The 10,434-nt window shown below is 42.2% G+C and overlaps 2 non-coding genes across 2 annotated transcripts; one reads left to right on the top strand and one right to left on the bottom strand.

Moving 5' to 3' along the window:
* Positions 1 to 3,620: 3,620 nt before the first annotated feature.
* On the bottom strand, positions 3,621 to 3,727 carry LOC133233840 (U6 spliceosomal RNA). The gene has a single exon (XR_009731888.1). It is a non-coding gene; the product is annotated as a U6 spliceosomal RNA (small nuclear RNA).
* Positions 3,728 to 9,510: 5,783 nt separating this feature from the next.
* Positions 9,511 to 9,617, top strand: LOC133233834 (U6 spliceosomal RNA). Its single transcript, XR_009731883.1, has one exon. It is a non-coding gene; the product is annotated as a U6 spliceosomal RNA (small nuclear RNA).
* Positions 9,618 to 10,434: the final 817 nt, after the last annotated feature.

Here is a 10,434-nt window from a genome sequence, read left to right on the forward strand (position 1 = left end):
GCTCGGATAGATGAGGACATTCAAAATGAAATACAGGAACCAAAAACAGCCATCAAATGGGTTGGAGATCAACTAATAGATGTACAAAAACAAGTGATACTAAAATGTGATTGGAATTCTCAATTTTGTGTTACTCTTGTTCAATTCAGTCATAGTGCCTATAACTGGGAGGAAATCAAATTTCATTTACAAAATATACATGATAATGCCTCTCTGAATGTACAATTATTGCAAAAAGAAATCTTTGAAACCTTCTCTAAAAGTCTGCCCTCACCCCCCATCTGGAAATTTTAGCTGAACAACTAGCTGATCAATTATCTGGGCTAGACCCCTGAGGATGGTTTCAAAGCATCACCCACAGCATCGGGTCTGGAACTGTAACTCTGGCGATTGTCTTGGCAATTATATTTGTTGTTTACTGTTGCCTTTCTGCAAAAATTGTTACAACTAAACAAAGTCAAATGGTCAAGACCTTTTTTACAACTATAATAAAATAGGGGGAATTGTCAGGGAATGTTTAACAGTGAGATTCCTATGTGCTGTTTCCTATCTCTCTTGAGCCTTCTGTTCCTTATCAGTTCCTGAGAGGACCGAGCAGAGTGGCAAGCCACTCCCAGGACTGAGATCAAAGAGATGGGATTCTTGCGTAGGATTTCCTTCATTAGCTTTTCCATATGGTGAAAGGGATTATTTCCAGCCCTCTTTTGATATGGATTGCCCTTTGGCTTTATGGGCTCTCTGGCTCCTTGTTTCCTTGGTAACTTGTAAAGTCTGGTCTTTTGATCTTTATCTGAAGAAGCTACCTTGTAATACGGTATATATTACTCACACAGAATTCAATAAGGCACCCTTGTGCCACCAGAGACTTGGGTCCCCGTGCCCTTCTTTCTCTCTTTCTCGATCTCTCTTTCTGGCTGAGTCCATGGAGCGCGGAGGCCTGCCAAGCTCATTTTCCTGCCCGGGCTTCCAAGACCTCTCAAGACTTCTTGAGAGGGTGCCCTGTGCCTATGTGAGTGGTACAAGCTCTGTCCAAGGGCTTTATTGGTTTTCTGTGTAACTCAGGGAATATTAGCCTCTTCCTTTCTTTCTTTCTTTCACTTTCTTATCGTCGACTCCAGACCACCAGGTTCTGGTCCATTAAAGGACCCCAACACTATACAGTAAGTTTTCATTAGCTATCTATTTTGTACACACTAGGATATATATCGGAGAAGGCAATGGCACCCTACTCCAGTACTCTTGCCTGGAAAATCCCATGGGTGGAGAGCCTGGTAGGCTATAGTCCATGGGATCGCTAAGAGTCGGACACGACTGAACAAATTCACTTTCACTTTTCACTTTCATGCATTGGAGAAGGAAATGGCAACCCACTCCAGTGTTCTTGCCTGGAGAATCCCAGGGACGGGGGAGCCTGGTGGGCTGCCATCTATGGGGTTGCACAGAGTCAGACACGGCTGAAGCGACTTAGCAGCAGCAGCAGCAGCAGCATATATATGTCAATCCCAATCTCTTAATTCATCCCCCCCACCTTGGTAACCATACATTTGTTCTCTACATCTGTGTCTCTATTTCTGCTTTGACATGGAACAACAGACTGGTTCCAAATAGGAAAAGGAGTACGTCAAGGCTGTATATTGTCACCCTGCTTATTTAACTTATACGCAGAGTACATCATGAGAAACGCTGGGCTGGAAGAAGCACAAGCTGGAATCAAGATTTCCGGGAGAAATATCAATAACCTCAGATATGCAGATGACACCATCCTTATGGCAGAAAGTGAAGAGGAACTAAAAAGCCTCTTGATGAAGGTGAAAGAGGAGAGTGAAAAAGTTGGCTTAAAATTCAACATTCAGAAAACGAAGATCATGGCATCTGGTCCCATCACTGCATGGCAAATAGATGGGGAAACAGTGGAAACAGTGTCAGACTTTATTTTGGGGGGCTCCAAAATCACTGCAGATGGTGACTGCAGCCATGAAATTAAAAGACGCTTACTCCTTGAAAGGAAAGTTATGACCAACCGAGATAGCATATTCAAAAGCAGAGACATTACTTTGCCAGCAAAGGTCTGTCTAGTCAAGGTTATGGTTTTTCCAGTGGTCATGGATGGATGTGAGAGTTGGACTGTGAAGAAAGCTGAGCACTGAAGAATTGATGCTTTTGAACTGTGGTGTTGGAGAAGACTCTTGAGAGTCCCTTGGACTGCAAGGAGATCCAACCAGTCCATTCTGAAGGAGATCAGCCCTGGGATTTCTTTGGAAGGAATGATGCTGAAGCTGAAACTCCAGTACTTTGGCCACCTCATGTGAAGAGTTGACTCATTGGAAAAGACCCTGATGCTGGGAGGCATTGGGAGCAGGAGGAGAAGGGGACGACAGAGGATGAGATGGCTGGATGGCATCACTGACTTGATGGATGTGAGTCTGAGTGAACTCCGGGAGTTGGTGATGGACAGGCAGGCCTGGTGTGGTGCGATTCATGGGGTTGCAAAGAGTCGGACACGACTGAGCAACTGAACTGAACTGAACTGAACTGAAATCATTCTTCTAGATCCCACATATAAGTGATATTATACAGTGTTTGTTTTTCTCTTTCTGACTTACTTCAGTCTTATGGTAGTCACTAGGTCCATTCATTTCTGTACAAATGGCAAAATATCAGTCCTCTTTTTGTCTGAGTATTCCATTGTATAGACACACTGCATTTTCTTTATCCACTCCTCTGTTGATGGACCTTTAGGTTGCTTCTATGTCCTGGCTATTATAAATAGTGCTGCAATGGACATTGGAGTGCATGCATCTTTTTGAATTATGGGTTTCCCTGAGTATATGCCCAGGAATAAGATTGCTGGGTCTATGGTAGTTCTATTTTCAGTTTTTAAAGGAAACTTCATACTGTTCTCAATAGTGGTGAAATCAATTTACATTCCTACCAATAGTGCAGTAGGATTCTCTTTTCTTCACATCCTTTTCAACATGTATTGTTTGTAGGTTTTTTGATGATGGCCATTGTGACTAGTGTTAGATAATACCTCATCATACTTTTGATTTGCATTTCTGTAATAATTAGGATACTGAGCAGTTTTTCATGTGTTTGTTGGCCATCTGTATGTCTTCTTTGTTTTTTTTTTAATTTAAATTTATTTATTTTAATTAGAGGTTAATTACTTTACAATATTGTATTGGTTTTGCCATACATCAACATGAATCTGCCACAGGTGTACACGTGTTCCCAATCCTGAACCCCCCTCCCACCTCCCTCCCCATACCATCCCTCTGGGTCATCCCAGTGCACCAGCCCCAAGCTTCCTGTATCCTGCATCGAACCTGGATTGGTGGTTCGTTTCTTACATGATATTATACATGTTTCAATGCCATTCTCCCAAATCATCCCCCCTCCCTTTCCCACAGAGTCCAAAAGACTGTTCTATGCATCTGTGTCTCTTTTGTTGTCTCACATACAGGGTTATCGTTACCATCTTTCTAAATTCCATACATATGTGTTAGTATACTGTATTGGTGTTTTTATTTCTGGCTTACTTCACTCTGTATAATCGGCTCCAGTTTCATCCACCTCATTAGAACTGATTCAAATGTATTCTTTTTAATGGCTGAGTAATACAAAATATGGAACGCTTCACGAATTTGCGTGTCATCCTTGCGCAGGGGCCACGCGGATCTTCTCTGTATCGTCCCAGTTTTAGTATATGTGCTGCCGAAGCGAGCACTGTGTGTCTTCTTTGGAGAAATGTTTATTCAGGTCTTCTGCCAATTTTGGGGGGGTTGTTTGTTTTTTAATTTTGAACTACACAAGCTGTTTCTTTATTCTGGCTATTAATCCCTTCTCAGTTGTTTTGTTTGCAAATATTTCTTCCTATCCTGAGGGTTGTCTTTCCATCTTGTTTATGATTTCCTTTGCTGTGTAAATTGCAAATGTAGAGGGAATCAAAGGCAGAATAGCCAAGGCAGAAGAACTGGACAAAAATTTTCAGTTCATTTCAGCTAGGTTAGCAAACACCTAGGAGTGTAATTGCTGGCTGGTATGTAGGTTAGCAAACATCTAGGACTAAAAACATTCGCTGGTTTGGTAAGAGTACATTCAGTTTTGTAAGCAACCACCAAGCTGTCCTCCAAAGAAGCAGCTGTGTCATTTTGCATTCCCACAAGCAATGAATGAGAGCTTTTTTTGTGCTACATCCTCTCCAGCGTTTAGTATTGTTAGTGTTGGATTCCGGGCATCTGAATGGATGTGCAGCGGTTTGTCATTGTTTAATTTGCACTCTGACCTGAATGACATACGTTATCGAGCATTTTTTCATAAGCTTGTCCCTCACTTTTTCCTATGGGCCTAAGGGAGATATTTCTTATTCAAAGCAGAAATATTTAGCTTGGCATTATGGGAGAAATATTTTTTTTATAGACTGTTTGGGCCAAATATTCCCTTAACACATCTTTGAAAAGTGATGGGGAATGATACTCATGCCAAGGAACATTTTCTGTTTTAGGTGCTTTCAAGATAGACAGCACTATCAGTGTTAGATCAACAGGGAGTAATCGAGGGCCTCCATGGGATCCCAGTTGGCAATGGAGTTTTCTCAGCCACGTGGAGCCTTTCAGACCAAATCTTGCTGCTTTGCAATTGTGGGAAGCAACCAATCCAGACTGTTGAAAACTCTCCAAAGAGCTAGACACTGATTAATTTGAGATCTTCCTACAATATTGCTTCTCATATGTATATTTTTAGGTCAGGCAAGTCAGGTTTTTTTTTTTTTTTCTAGAGAAAAGCACTCATCATCTCATTGAGAGAATTGACTGTTTTTTAAAAAAATATATATTTATTTATCTTGCTGTTCTGGGTCTTACCTGCCGCATGTGGCTCCTTGACAAGCGATTGAACCCAGGCCGCCTGCATTAGGAGTGCAGAGTCTTAGCCACTGGACCACCAGGGAAGTCTCTGGCTTGTTTTTAATTCTGTCAAACTGAAGAATTTAATTTAGTTTCTGTGCTTGCTCCAGCAGGTTCTCTACAAGCCAATATTTATTGAGTCCTTGACATTATCTCCGAAGGACAACCTGTCAACCACGGTGAGAGATGGGAAGAGCGAAGGGCAGTGGCTCACTCCTCACCTTGCTGGGGAGATGGGATTAACACACAGGCAACAGCAGGGACAGCATACAGCTAAAACAGGAATTCACCCGCTAGGAGTTTCAACCTCCAGCTTGACCATGACTCTTGAGTTCCTTCTATCTCTAGTTTGACACTGATGATTCGAGCTGTCTGCTGTGAGGCATGTCACCCTGAAGAAGGAACTCTCTTGTGGGACCGTATGGCAGCGCCCAGTGACTGGCTGTCCAAGATCCTCAACAGTTCCTAGCAATGGCCAATGTGTGGGCACCATGGTTCCTAGATGACCCTCTCTCTTCACAGCTTGTTTTTTCCCTCCTGAAGCTTTGGTGAATAATGAACCATCAGTTCTCTGCAATGTCTAAGTCAATATTTCTAGGAATCTGGGTGAGACTCTTCCCAAATGCATCCAAGTTTGGGGAACTTGTCTGTGAGCTTCCTTCCTCCTCAGCCTCATCCCAGCCGAGCTCTGATGAGCATTACTCTGTGAAACAAGATGGCAAGTGAGATGTCCTTAACATCCTTGGACTTTGTCTTTAGCCCAAGGACACTTCAGGTTCAATCCCTGGGTCAGGAAGATCCCCTGGAGAAGGGAATGGCTACCCACTCTAGTATTCTTGTCTGGAGAATCCCATGGACAGAGGAGCCTGATGGGCTACAGTCCATGTGGTTGAAAAGAGTCAGACACGATTGAGCAACTACCGAACACTTTCACTTTCAGTTCTGGGTATTACATAAAACTTTTGCAACTATTCCCTCCAAAAGACAGAGTTTTGACCATCTCATTCATTCTTCCTCAACCAGCTAATTCATAGATACTAAAAAAAAATCTATTCTTCCAATGGGATCTATAAAGGAGCCGGGTTTGCAGCATCTTCCCAGAGGAAATGCAAAGTGAGGGAGGTACTCTGGCAAAGGGTGGGTCTCTTTGACCAGGAGGACTGCATGTAGAGAATCTTCAGGAGTTCCCACCTCCCCTTTCCCATCTGGAACAGAAGCAGTGGTCACCACGGGGCTTATCGCATGGGTGGTGCGAACACCTAACCCTCAGCCTAATGCTAGGACCGCCCCCCGGACAACCTCCACGTCCCATCAGCTCTCCATGCTCCAGGCCTGTTGAATTCATCCCGTTTCATTTCTGGTGGGATAGAGAGCTCCTTCATCCTTCCTGAATTCAGGTGAATAGTGTTCAACCTTTCATGCTCTTCCCTATAGACAGACACCTGTCCACTTGCCAACAGATGTCTAGACAGGCCACTAAATGCTGAGGGACTTTTACACTGTTTCATTAGACATATCTTCATTTTAGGTAAAAACTGACTGCCTTAGGAGATCTAGGAATTGTAGAAGTTGCTGCCTAATATTTCATTTGTGTTGCATTTGACAAAGATGAGAATAGGATGTCAGTCACACAGTCATGTCTGACTCTTTGAGACTCCATGGACTGTAGCCCACCAGGTTCCCCTGTCCAAGGAATTCTCCAGGTGAGAATAGTGGAGTGGATTGCCATTCCCTTCTCTAGGGTATCTTCCCGATCCTGGGATCAAACCTGGGTCTCCTGCATTGCAGGCAGATCCTCTACCGTCCGGGCCACTGAGATGAAGCTTTTATAAATGAAGGTGAACATTCTGAAATATTTCCTCTGAATTCCACTAGTCGGTGGCAATATAAAAATGACTTCCCAGTCCCATTTTCTTCAGGGAAGAGTAGAGAATCTCATCTTTAAAAACCTGGGAAAATGGCCTGCTTTCAACAGTTTTTAAACTGGCTCTTAGTTGATTGATAGTATTATTAATGATTACATTCCATCATTCTGTGGCCAAGGTCCTAGAAGTTCAGAAAAAAACTATTTTGCTGACTTGCCATTTCCATGTACTTTCTTCTGACACATTATGTTTTGAAATGACTTAAAGCATCAAGGACATTGTGGCCAATGTCACTGTGGTGTCAATGTGGCCAGGACATTGTGGTGTTAGCCCTGGAGTTAGAACAGACAAAAGGTTCAGTTCAGGTTCAGTTCAGTTCAGTTCAGTTGCTCAATCGTGTCCGACTCTTTGAGACCCCATGAATCGCAGCACACCAGGCCTCCCTGTCCATCACCAACTCCCGGAGTTCACTGAGACTCAAGTCCATCGAGTCAGTGATGCCATCCAGCCATCTCATCCTCTGTCGTCCCCTTCTCCTCTTGCCCCCAGTCCCTCCCAGCATCAGAGTCTTTTCCAATGAGTCAACTCTTCACATGAGGTGGCCAAAGTACTGGAGTTTCAGCTTTAGCATCATTCCTTCCAAAGAAATCCCAGGGCTGATCTCCTTCAGAATGGACTGGTTGGATCTCCTTGCAGTCCAAGGGACTCTCAAGAGTCTTCTCCAACACCACAGTTCAAAAGCATCAATTCTTCGGCACTCAGCCTTCTTCACAGTCCAATTCTCACATCCATCCATGACCACTGGAAAAACCATAGCCTTGACTAGTTGAACCTTTGTTGGCAAAGTAATGTCTCTGCTTTAGTGGCGACAGGACTGGAAAAGGTCAGTTTTCATTCCAATCCCAAAGAAAGGCAATGCCAAAGAATGCTCAAACTACCGCACAATTGCACTCATTTCACACACTAGTAAAGTAATGCTCAAGTTTCTTCAAGCCAGGCTTCAGCAATACGTAACCGTGAACTTCCAGATGTTCAAGCTGGTTTTAGAAAAGGCAGGGGAACCAGAGACCAAATTGCCAACATCTGCTGGATCATCGAAAAAGCAAGAGAGTTCCAGAAAAACATCTATTTCTGCTTTATTGACTATGCCAAAGCCTTTGACTGTGTGGATTACAATAAACTGTGGAAAATTCTGAAAGAGATGGGAATACCAGATCACCTGACCTGCCTCTTGAGACAAAGGTAGTCTTATAAAATTTGCTGGTTCTTTCTGAGGTTAAGAAGATGTCTTGACACATACATATTTGTCTTAGCTGTTTTGACAAGTTCTTTGTCTGCAGTCAACTGCAGTTTTCAAAAAAAACAACAAAAAAGGCAAACCATCCTACTCTGTAAAATTGCTATCAGTTATCTATTGCTGCATAACAATGATACCACAAAATTTAAGGTACAAAACAACACACATTTATGACCTTAGAGTTTCTGAGGGTTGGGACTTTGGGCACAGCTTAGCAGGGTCCTCTGGGCAGGGTCTCATCAGCTGCAATCAAGGTGTCCACTGGGCTGGAGTCCCATCAGAGACTCTGCTTTCAAGGCTCTTCTTCCAAACTGGCATGCTGGCTGGCAGCTTCCAGTTCCTGTGGTTGTAGGACTGTGGGCTTCTGCTTCCTGCTGTGAGTCAGCTAGAGGCCATTTTCAGCTCCCGTCATGTGGGCCTTTCCGTAGGGCACATTCCACCATGGCAACTGGCTTCTTCAAAGCCATCGGGGGAGCATCTCACAAGGTGAGTGTTACAGTCTGATGTGCCCTAATGACTAGTAAAGAAATTGAATCAGAAGCCAAAAGCTTCCCAAGAAACAACATCTAGGACTAGACAGCTTCACTCATGAATTCTACCAAATATTCAAGGAAGAATTAATACCAATCCTTCTTAAACTCTTCCAAAAAATAGAAGAGGGAGGTGCTCTTTGGAACTCATTTATGGGGCCAACATTACTCTAACACCAAAACCAGGCAAGGGTGCCACAGAAAAAAAGAAAATTACAGGCCAATATCACTGATGAATATAGACAGGAAAAATTCTCAAAAAATATTAGCAAACCAAATTCACCAATGCATTAAAAGTATCATACACCATGAACAAGGGAGGGTTATTCCAGGGGTGCAAAGATGATTCAGTATCCTCGAGTCTGTCAATCTGATATACCACATTAAACAAAATGAAGGATAAAAATATACGCCACATGTATACCTGTGGTGGACTCATACAATATTGTAATTAACCTCCAATTAAAATAAATAAATTTACATTTTAAAAAATCAGCTCAGTAGATGCAGAGAAAGCATTTGATGAAATTAAACATCCATTTGTGATAAAAACTCTCAACAGAGCAAGTATAGAGGGAATATACCTCAACATGAAAAAGCCATAGATGACAAGCCTACAGGAACATACTCAGTGGTGAAAACCTTCTCTTCCAAAATCAGGTACAAGATAAGAATGCTCACTCTCACCATTTTTATTCAACCTGTTATTGGAAGTCCTAGACCGAGCAATTAGGCAAGGAAAAGAAATCAAAGGAATCAAGTTGGGAAAGGAAGAAGTAAAACTGTCATTATTTGCAGATGACATAACATTAAATATAGGACAACCCTAAGACTCCATCAAAAAACTATTAGAATTAATAAACAAATTCAGTAACACTGCAGGATATAAAATCAACACATGAAAGTCTGTTGTGGTGCTTGCTTTGGCAGCACACATACTAAAACTGGAACGATACAGAGAAGATTAGCATGGCCCCTGAGCAAGGATGACACACAAATTCATGAAGCGTTCCATATTTTTACACCAATACAGTATACTAACGCATATATATAGAATTTAGAAAGATGGTAACGATAACCCTGTATGCGAGACAGCAAAAGAGACATAGATGTATAGAACAGTCTTTTGGACTCTGTGGGAGAGGGAGGGGTGAGATGATTTGGGAGAATGGCATTGAAACATGTATAATATCATATAAGAAATGAATCACCAGTCCAGGTTCGATGCAGGATACAGGAAGCTTGGGGCTGGTGCACTGGGATGACCCAGAGGGATGGTATGCGGAGGCGGGTGGGAGGGGGGTTCAGAATTGGGAACACGTGTACACCCGTGGCGGATTCATATTGATGTATGGGAAAACCAATACAATATTGTAAAGTAATTAGCCTCTAATTAAAATAAATCAATTTAAATTAAAAAAAAAGAAAGTGTGTTGTGTTTCTGTACACTAATAACAGGCTATCAGAAAGATAAATTAATCCCATTTAACAACTGTATCAAAAAGAATAGAAAACCTAGGAATAAGCTTAACCAAGGAAATGAAAGACTTGTATATTGAAAACTTCAAGACATTAGTGAAAGAAATTGAAGAAGACACAATGGAAAGATATTTTATGCTCATAGATTGGAAAAATCAGTATTAAAATGTCCATACTACCAAAAGCAATCTACAAATAAATGCAATCCCTGTAAAAACTCCAATGGCATTTTCACAGAAATTGGGCAAACGATCTTAAAATTTGCACGGCACCCCAAACAGCCAAAGAAATCTTGAGAAAGAACAAGGTTAGAGGCACCACACTTCTTGAGTTTTAACTGTATCACAAAGTTATGCTAA

The sequence above is a fragment of the Bos javanicus genome, chromosome 20 (assembly GCF_032452875.1).
Source record: "Bos javanicus breed banteng chromosome 20, ARS-OSU_banteng_1.0, whole genome shotgun sequence".
NCBI classification, from domain to species: Eukaryota; Metazoa; Chordata; class Mammalia; order Artiodactyla; family Bovidae; genus Bos; species Bos javanicus.